This window comes from Mauremys reevesii, linkage group 23 (assembly GCF_016161935.1).
Source record: "Mauremys reevesii isolate NIE-2019 linkage group 23, ASM1616193v1, whole genome shotgun sequence".
NCBI lineage: Eukaryota > Metazoa > Chordata > Testudines > Geoemydidae > Mauremys > Mauremys reevesii.
This window is the reverse complement of record NC_052645.1, coordinates 3,713,682-3,724,150: the sequence shown is the minus strand read 5'-3', so window position 1 is coordinate 3,724,150 and position 10,469 is coordinate 3,713,682. Positions and strand designations below refer to the sequence as shown.

Here is a 10,469-nt window from a genome sequence, read left to right as displayed (position 1 = left end):
TGCAGTGAGTGTGGGAAAACCTTCTCTTGGCAATCAGCCCATGTTAGCCATCAGAGAATCTGCAAGGGAGATCAATGCCATAAAAACCTCTAGAGCAGGGGTTGGCACCCTTTCAGAAGCGGTGTGCCGAGTCTTCATTTATTCACTCTAATTTAAGGTTTCGCGTGCCGGTAATACATTTTGATGTTTTTTAGAAGGTCTCTCTCTACAAGTCTATATATTATATAACTAAACTAATGTTGTATTGTAAAATAAACAAGATTTTCAAAATGTTTAAGAAGCTTCATTTAAAATTAAATTAAAATGTTGATCTTATGCCACCGGCCCGCTCAGCCCGCTGCTGGTCTGGGGTTCTGTTCACTTAGGCCGGCAGTGGGCTGAGCGGGCCTGCGCCAGGACCCCAGCTGGGAAGGGTCTGTCAGCCAGAACCCCAGACCGGCAGCAGACTGTGCGGCTCAGCCCACTGCTGCTCAGGGTTCCATCCGCTGGCTCCTGCCAGCCGGGATCCCGGCTGCCGGACCTGCTCAGCCCGCTGCTGGTGTGGAGTCGGCCTTGCCCACATACAGTGGGTACCTACCTTCTCCTGGTTCTGGCCCATTCTCTTCTCTCTCTGCACTGAGCTGAGGGTGGGAGTGGACCGAGCACAGGGCTGGGGGTGAAGGGTCTGGCCAGGAGCTAGAATGAGGGAGGGGGCTCAGGGTTGGGGCAGGAGGTTTGGGTGTGAGGGCACTGACCTGGGGAGCTCCCATTTGGCATGAGGGGTGCAGGTGGGAATGTGTGCAGAGGGGTGCAGGAGCTCCTGTTTGGTGCTCAGGGTGGGGTTGAGGATGTGCGGGGTGCATGGGATGTGGGGAGGCTGGGGATGTGTGGGGGTGCCAGAGTCAGGGCTGGGGTCGTGGCGGGGTGAAGGAGTCAACAGGGGGCTGGGTGGTACAGGGCTCAGGGCAGGGGCCTGGGCGGGGTGTGGAGGGGGTTAGGGCTCCAGGCAGAAGGCTGGGTGACTGCCCCCCCAAACCCCATCCTCCCTGATCCTTGTCCCTACTACCCCCTCCTGGGACCCCACTCCCTATCTAAGCCTCTCTGCCCCATGTCCCCTGACTGCCCCCCTAGGACCCTACCCCCTGCCTGTCCCCTGACTGCCCCAACCCTTATCCACACCCCCGCACCCAGACAGAACCCCCCAGACTCCAATGCCTATCCAACCACTCCCCGCCCCCTGACAGGACCCCCAGAACTTTGGACCCATACAACCCCCCCAGCTCCTTGTTCTCTGACCCCCCCCCAGAAACCCCCCCGCCCTAACTGTGCTCTCAGGACCCTCCTTGCTCCCTGTTCCCTGACTGCCCTGTCTCCTATCCTTCCCCACCCCTAACAGACCCCGGGACTCCCATGCCCCATCCACACCCCCTGCTCCCTGACTGCCCCCTCCAGAGACCCCCACCCCAACCACAACCCATCCAACCCCCCCAGCGTCCGGTCCCCAACCCGATAGAAACCAGCTGCTATCAATTTTGGGGCCCTTTTCTAAGGCTTTCTCAGTAGCCGCTAAACCAGCTGATTTGCCTTTGAAGAACAGGGAAACAAAGGGCACCAAGAACTTATGTTTTTTGGATGAGCCAAGAAAAGGGAGCAGCATTGTCCCCCTCGGGTAGCCCCTGTTCAATTCAAGGTCAGAAAGCAAAACTCTTCTGCAAGAATATCCAAAAAATATTGTGTTTCACTTCACTTCATAAGTACAGTTGTGTGGCAATTAAATGATGACTCTAAAGTTTCATAAAAGCAAAGAACATTAAACAAAATAGTGTGGGAAATACGGATGTTTCTGAGAAAATGGCTTGGAATGAAGGAAGACAAAAATTGATGGGTCGAGAGAACAGGCCCTGTTTCCCCCTGGTTTGGAGCTTCTCTCACAACTACTGGAATAGCAAAGCTAAGCAAATGGGGTTCTATTGTTGCACAGGAGATTCAAGTGAGGCTATTTTCTCCAGATAGAATTAAATGGTCATGTCAGGAGTGGGATTTGAAACCACATCTCTATGCAGAGACCAGAACACCCAAGAGATAGGGAAAAAAGAGTCTTAAAACTGGCACTTTAGACCAGTCCACCATCCTCCTGCTACAAAAAACATGACTTATCAACCCTAGTTTTCATTAATAGTTGATGAACTCTTTAGGGAGGTCGAGATGGCACATCTCTTTCAACTCCTAGAGACCTTCTACAGCACAGCTGAATTTTAGACACACTCACCCGGACCTAAAGTTACACATTTCCTGGAGCTCCATGAGTTCTGTGGTGTTGTAATCTCCCTGCTCGCATTTTAAGTGAACAAAAGATGGGTGCTGGCATTCTGAAAGTAATGGTGAACCTCAAAATCCTGCCCTGGGGCCAGACAGTTAAGCAACCAGCACCCACAACCTCTACCATGACAGCATCCTGTCTAGGAACAACTCACTGATCAATAGCTGGGGTGTGAAATCCTCATTTCTGTGTTGTTCTATCACTGTGGTCCCCACTTTCCTATTGCTTGTCTGTATAATCTCTGTCTGGTGCTGTGATTCTTTCTGTCTGCTGTATAATTAATTTGTTGAGTGTAAACCAATTAAGGTGGTGGGTTATAATTGGTTAGATAATCATGTTACAGTATGTTAGGATTGGTTAGTTACATTTCAGTAAAATGATTGGTTAAGGCATAGGTAAGCAGAACTCAAGTTTTACTATATAGTCTGCAGCCAGTCAGGAAGTAAGGGGGGGAATGGGAATGGGGGAATTGGAATTCTGTTTTGCTAAGGGGGGGAATAGGAACAGGGAAGGGGAACAGGGACACAGGCAAAGCTCTGTGGTGTCAGAGCTGGGAAGGGGGACACTGAGGAAGGAAATTGGAATCATTACTCGCTGGAAGTTTACCCCAATAAACATTGAATTGTTTTCACCTTTGAACTTTGTGCATTGCTGCTCTCTGGTCACGCGAGAAGGACCAGGGAATGGGAGGGTGATGGGATAAACCCTCTAACAAGTACGTCTATCAGGGTGTGAAAAACCCCAGAACCAGTATAATTAAGCTGACCTAAGCCATGGTTAGTTAGTGCTAAATGAAAGTAAAGATTGTTCTGTCAACATAGCTATTACAGGGATGGAAAACCCCTCCTGTCACTGTAGCAACTGTCTTCTCCACAGTGCTATAGCAGCATTTTAAGTGTAGACAGCCTCAGAGCAAGACCAGATTTGGCTCTGTGGATGCTCAGGCACTAAGACAACAGTAATGACAATATGCTAATGCAGCTGTAGCTGTCCGGATTTGAACCTGCGTAGAGAGACCCCAGTCAATTTCTAGTCCATTGTATTAACCAGGGGTAGTTGATTATTTTATCAAGAGCCAAATTTCTTGGTCAAGGTCTAGTCAATGTCTAGACACCAGAGAAAATAATAAGAAGTATATAGAAAGATTTTGCAGTCACTATGGGCATAACTATGATGATTGTTTCGTGTTTCACTCTATATATTTGGCACCACTGCCTTTCCCTTTAGTCTTATAGTTTACCAAGGGTAAAACTAAATATCTCTTCAGATACCAGGGAGTGTTTGTGTTCATTCCTGCGAGCTACACAGGGGTTTGATGTAGCTGCTTTCAATCCTCCAGCTCTGCCGGGACAAGTAACATTTCAAGGTGTCACTGAACTGAAGAGGGGAGATCACTTTTTGACAGGTTACGCCTCCTCTTAAAGGTGTTTGTCTGGCTGGCAGCCCTGGTTCCCAAGTCTCTCCTGAGGGAAGAAAGTTTCTGTGCAAAATACTAAAACTTTTAACAGAGAGGAGGGAAAGGCCATGGCCACATGATGGGGCCAGTATGTACCACAACATGGTTCTTTTATGTGGGATGGCTCTGAACAGACTGATCTCCACTCCCTTGTGTTTGAAGAGATGTTTAGTTTTGTACTTGGGAACCTATAAGGCTGAAGCAATTTTATGGATGGTGACACTACGATTGAAGGGTTATTTAATGTTGTAAAAATTGTTTAAAACACTTAGCTTCAACAGGAACTGCCTGTTGTTAAAGGCTGGTTTCCCCACCTCAGTTCCATAAGCTCTGCTAGAAACACCCTGGGTTCTCTCCTGCCTCGGTGGGAACTGCAGGGAATCGTCCCCTGCTGCCCTTGGCTCCAGGCTGGTTTTTCTGGGGAGGGGACGTGGAATTGATTTGTTCGCTGTTGAGAAGGGAGCCGGGCCAGTTCTCAGGGAATGAGAAGTCCCAGCATCTTCCCAGCCCAGCCCAGGCTGCTGCCCTGTCCCAGCCTCTGTTCCCCTGGGGGCCCTGCATGTTTGACTCTAGAGCAGGCCGGGAGCAGCAGCTGAGGCAGAGGACAGCCTGGGCCGGGCAGATGCTAGGAGCAGAGCACCAGAGGCCTCTACTGGTTCCCTCCTCAGCAGCAAACAATCAGTCCCCACCTGCACCCCGGGACAGCAGCCTGGCGCCAAGGGCAGTGCCCAGTGGGGGTTTCTCTTTTTCCTCTTCCTGGGGTGAGCAGGGACCTGGGGGTGTTTCTAGCAGGGCAGTTGGAACTGAATTGGGGAACCAGCTTTTAATAACAGGCAACTCAAGTTCAGACTAATTTTGTTACAATTTTCTTTATAATGGAAAATAATTCAAAAGTAAATGGGCAGGAATGATTGGAACTCTTTTCTCCCGTTCATGGAAAGAAACGGCTTTTTGGCTTTTCATGATACGGGAGTCAGGTTCGTTCACTGTTCAGAAGCAACGTGCTCAGAAGCCTGTTGTGTTTCATTTCTTAGGTTCTGCTGCCATCGTGTGACCATTTCCTTCCCCTCCTTTCTGTCCAAAGCGCAGAGCCCAGTTCCTCCAGGGAGAGAAGGACGTCTTTCTTCTTTCCTTCCTCAACAGCCTCCTTCCCTAGGGAGCCCTTTGCTGGGGTCCGGGTGGGGAACAGCCATTTCTGAGGATTAATTTCACACCATATTTGGTGTTGATATATAGATTTTACAGCCAGATTAGATCATTGGATACCTCTGCTCTGACCTGATTCAGAACAGCGTCCAGATAATTTTATCCAGTGACTCCTACATCCACCCCAAGATCTTCTGGCTGAATGAGGAGGGTTCATTCAGAAAGTCATCGTGTTTGGATGTAAAGGTATGAAATGATGGGGAAATTGGCCCCTCTTTCAAGTTTAAATGTTGTAACTTCTACATCTAGACCGGGGTGGCCAACCTGAGCCTGAGAAGGAGCCAGAATTTCCCAATGTAACTGCCAAACGTGCACCTTTGTATGCAACTGCTGAGTCAGTTGTGAACCTTCCCATCATTATCATTATCCCTTTGAAAGGATGATGGTGATGGACACTTGGCTCTATATCCCAGTGTGCCCTGGACGTCTACAGGCTGCATTAGCCAATCCAACCATTCGGCACTTGCAGATGGGCACCTCTGTGCCTGAGTCTTGTACAGCTATGAAAGGCTGGTAGATGCCGATATTTTCCCCTCTTTTTAACCAGCACTAATACCAGGCCAGGCCAGGGCTGCGAAGAGAGAGAGAGCAGCAGGTTTCCCCTATTGTTTCCTGCTGGATTTTTCTTGACTAGCTTCACCTCTGCACCAATTGGCACTTTTCCTGTGTGAGCCTGGCTAGCTCAGTTGGCAGAGCATCAGACTCTTAATCTGAGGGTCCAGGGTTCAAGTCCCTGGTCAGGTGATAAACTTCTCACTGTGGTTGTAAAAATCTGTCTTTCAGGCACCTTCTTTGGTGTTACTCTTTCTCTTCAGGATTTTGCCTTTCCTAAGAAGGGCCTTGTGGAGGGGGGGATTGAAGGAACAACTCCTTGACAGCCCCTCTGTCCTTGCAGGCTGGAGGAATAAAGGCCTCTGGGCATAGAGCATGTTCCTCCCCTGCACACACACACAAACACCCCTAAGGAATTAGAATCACCTGCTGCCTTCCCCTGTCCTGCTGGATCCCCAAATGAAGATGCTCTTCAGCCCAAACCCATGACCCCTCTACTCCCAGTGCCCCTCAGACCCAACACTCAGTCCCTCCTATGCTCACCACTTCTCACTCCCAACCAGAGCCTGCTCCTCTTCACCCTTCTCCTCTGTCCCAATCCACAGCCCCCTCGTATTCCCAGTGCCCCTCAATCCCAACCCACAGCAGCAGGTGCTTCAGACCCCCTCAGGAAGATTTTCTTGCAAGGTTTCATGTATGAGTCTGCATGTGGATTTTACAGTATGTTGGAAATAGGTTGGGTTGCTTGCTGAAATGATCACTGGTGGCTGGTGTTGGATTCCCAGTCTCCTTGTTATAGGGGCAGGAGAAATAAAGGGTTGTTATCCTTGATGTGTGAATCAAGGACTCAACCCTGGGTGTAAACTAAATGAGCTGCCCACAGATTCTGGCAGCCACAATGAGCATTTGGTGCGAGCTCAGACCTGCCCCTGTCCCAGAGGGAGGGGGTCACCTGCAAGGGGCTTGGACCACTGACCTATCAGCTCTTAACTCCCAAACAATTAGTAACTCTATTATCAGTACCTGTGAGTGTAATTTAAACCATAAGAAAAACCACACTGGGCTAGACCAAAGGTCCATCTAGCTCTGTATTTTATCTTCTGACAGTAGCCAATACCAGGTGCTCTAAAAGCATCTCAACAAGGCACCACTGGGAGTTGAACCCAGCATCTCCTGTTTACAAAACCCGAATACTCCCTCAGTCCTCAAAGAGAAACCTGGAGAAGGAGACTTGCTGAAGCAAAGCCACAGGGTCTCTGAGGTTTCCCTGGCCCCTTGCCCCTGTCCTGCCTGGCTGATGTCAGCATCTCTCTGTGAGGTCACCACCTCCCCACCACCTTTGGCCAATAGTCTGAGGTCCTGCCAAAGGCCTTTGTGATGTCACTGCCACACCCCTCCCTTGCTGGGCTAATGTCCTGCCCCTGGCCAGGCACTTTGGAGGTTTGAGCTACTCCCTGTGGCTCACCCCACTCAAGGAGCGTTCGTTCCAGGCAGCAAGCCGGCTAGACAGGGAAACATCAGACGGTGCTCCCAATGCTACACTCAGTTTTTCAGAAATTAGTCGACTTTATGGCCAGAAGAGACCATTAGAGCATCTAATCTGACCCCCTGCATATCACAGGCCTCCTGTATGACACAATAGCTACTTTTGGGGCAAACACATTCCAGAAAGGCATCTAGTCTTCATTAAATGACATCAGGAGATGGAGAATCCACCACTTTCCTTGGTAGCTTGTTCCTGTGGTGAATTATCCTCGCTGTTGAATATTTGTGCCTCAGTTATAATATGTAATATGTCTTTCCACCTTCCAGCCATTGGGTCTTGTTATGCCTTTCTCTGCTCGATTAAAGAGCCCTTTAATACCCAATCTTTTCTCTCCATTAAGACACTTCAAGACTTCAATGAAGTCACCTGCCAATCTTCTTTTGATCAGCTAAACGCGTTGAGCTCTTTCAATAGCTCACGAGAAGGCATTTTTCTCCAGCCCTCAGAATATTTGGTGGCTCTTTGCTGACCCAGCTCCAATTTCACAACATCTTTTTCAAATGAGGACACCAAAACTGGAGGCAGTATTCCAGTATCAGTCTCACTGATGCCGTGTCACCTCCTGTGACGTTATTGACATAATCTATAACTGTACAGATCACCGTTGCGACCACTGTTCTATATTTGCAGTCATGTAAGGGGTCTATGGAGAGGTTCTGATTGGCTGATTATAATGATGCTATCTCTAGATGTGTATCATTTTTATAGTTAAGGTTATGAATATTGGCTCTATGCTGCCGGTATTTCAAACTTGTGCTCTGCTTCCGGGGAACACCCCAGCCAGACAAGTTGGTGTCAGTTCTGCCTAGCCTGCTTGATGGCCCATTAAGGACCATCAGCTACACAATCGACCCATTGAGAGAAGGCAGATACCGGTGGAGGGACTTTGCTACAAACTGAAGCTCTATACAAAGGACTGAATGACCCATCCCAGCTATGGATGTACTCCATAGACTTTATTTGGACCTGCAGAGTTTGTGGCGGAAGCTGTGCGGCTCTGTTCACGATGGCCGAGAAATGGTGCGAAATGGTTAGTTGAAAGAGTCGATAGAAAGAGGAGAGGACATTCAAAGTGGATTCAACATACCAGGAGACAGGTGGTGCACAGTGCTGCACCGTCTGCTGACAGCATGACGTCTGCTGTAGCTTTCACGGAGGGAGGAGCGAGTGACGGCACACACCCAGAAACATCTGCGAGAATATTTTTGCCCCAACCCTGGGATAGCTACCACAGTGCAATGCTCCGCCACTCCATGCTAGCCTCGGTACTGTGGACGCACTTCCCCGAATTCACGTGCTTTAGTGGGGACATAACATTGAATGTATGACCTCGATGCAGGAAATTCGAATAAAATTACTTTGGGGCACTTCGGTGGCGGGTCCCGGAGCGGAAGGACTCCCTGCTGCTGAATTGCCACCGAAGACCTGGAGCGGAAGAATTTCCGGGGGTCCGGGCCCCACGAGAGTTTTCTGGAGCCCCCGGAGTTAGTGAAGGACCCCACTCCAGGAGCCCTGAAAAACTCTTGTGGGGGCCCCTGCAGGGCCCAGGGCAAATTGCCCCACTTACCCACCCCTCCCTGGCAGCCCTGATGGGACCTGGAGCTACTGTTATTTCAGGACTCCTGTGAGACCCTCAGCTGGTCGGTTTGCAATCTGCTCTCATTGCTTCCCTCTCGGGACTCTCTCTCCTCCCTGTCTGCTGCTCTCCTCCCCTAGACACTGAACCCAGCCCTTGCTGCTGCCAGTGCCAACTGGCAGAAGGGCCTATAAGTCCCCTGCCTGAGGGGAGGCCAATGCATGTGGTCGGCCATAAGCAATATGATATTTTCTGTCTTATTCTCTATCCCTTTCTTAATGATCCCCAAGATTCTCTTTGCTTTTTTGACCGTCGTTGCACACTGAGTGGATGTTTTAAGAGAACTATCCGCAGTGACTCCAAAATCCCTCACTTGAGTGGCAACAACTATTTTTGGCCTCGTCATTTTATATGTATAGTTGGGATTATGTTTTCCAATGTGCATCACTTTGCATTTATCAACAAATCTGCCATTTTGTTGCCCTTTCAACCAGTTTTCTGAGTTCTTTTTGTAACTCTTCGCAGGCTGCTTTGGACTTAACTTTCCTGAGTAGTTTTGGATCATCTGCAAATTTAGCCACCTCGCTGTTTACCCCTTTTTCCAGATCATTTATGAATATGTTGAATAGTACTTGTCCCAGACCCCCTGGGGGACACCACTATTGACCTCTCTCCATTTTGAAAACTGACCATTTATTCCTACCTTGTAACCAGTTATTTACCCATGAGAGGACCTTCCCTCTCCTCCCATGAGAGTGTAATAGAGCAGAATAGGGCTTCCTTGGGAGGGGGAGTGAACTGAGAATATATCAGGGGGTCGTGCACATTTACTGTCCTGGTGAAAAAGTGTGTCTGATACTCAGTCTTTGCTGCTCCTGCCGGCTGTGACTGCTGAGGACATTTTCCTTCTCTACTCCAGGGTCTCTCTTCTGCCAGATTCTCAGCAAGTCAGGCCCCCTGCAGACTATGACAGAGCAGTTTGGTAATAGGCTGCAGGACTCACCGCATAAGAATGTAGCTGCTGTAGCACCTAGACTGTCCATGGGCCAAATCCTGCAGCCCTGGCAGCCCTGGATAACCTCCCACTGATGGTGATGGGAATTGAGCCTTTGTAACTAGCTGCTGGTACCTGAGGTCTCAGCTATGGATTAAACTGGTGGCAAACACAGCTTCAGCCAAAGCAGTGAAGGATGTAAGTGACAGAGCAAAGCCGGCCATCCGGGGAGCTGCTGCAGTCCCGTAACCACAGCTGGAAGGGAGAAGAGGAAAAACTCCCTAAAGTGCTGGGAGCAGCCCCGAGAAAAGGAAGTTTTGTCAGTGAGATCAGTAGCAATAACTGTGAAATGAAGGAGTGCTTTCTCCTCTGTACCAACATGGTTGAATTGTGTTACTGTACTGTGAGATAAAGCTTTAAAATATCCTGCTCTAATTTCAGGATGGGTCTGTAACCATAATCAGTCTCTGTGGGAAGTGGCCTCTAGAGAGTGATCTTTGGGCAGAGCTGGCTGAAGAGCCTTTCTACTCACCAGAAGATCCTGGCTTGGCCTGCCAGTTCTTCCTTGCTGAACCTGGCTTTTCTGTCAGGCTCCTTTCTTTTATTTCTTCTCATGAAAAGAAAAGACCTCACTGCACAATCCTTGGAAGTGCTTGTTCAAGTCACAGAGACCCTCCCTTGCAGCTAAGTCTTGTGGAAAGTGTTAAGTGGTAAATCTGGAGCTGATGGAAAGGTTACCATGACTCAAGTTGAGCTGAAGCTGCTGTGAGTGAAACACAGAGCACTAATCAGTATCTGATCATGGCAGCTTGTGGAAGAAGTGCATGTTAGTAGCCCTCT

General features: G+C 49.2%; 1 non-coding gene across 1 annotated transcript; it reads left to right on the top strand.

Moving 5' to 3' along the window:
- The first annotated feature begins 5,632 nt into the window (after positions 1-5,632).
- Positions 5,633-5,705, top strand: TRNAK-CUU. The gene has a single exon. It is a non-coding gene; the product is annotated as a tRNA-Lys (tRNA).
- The last annotated feature ends 4,764 nt before the right edge of the window (positions 5,706-10,469 follow it).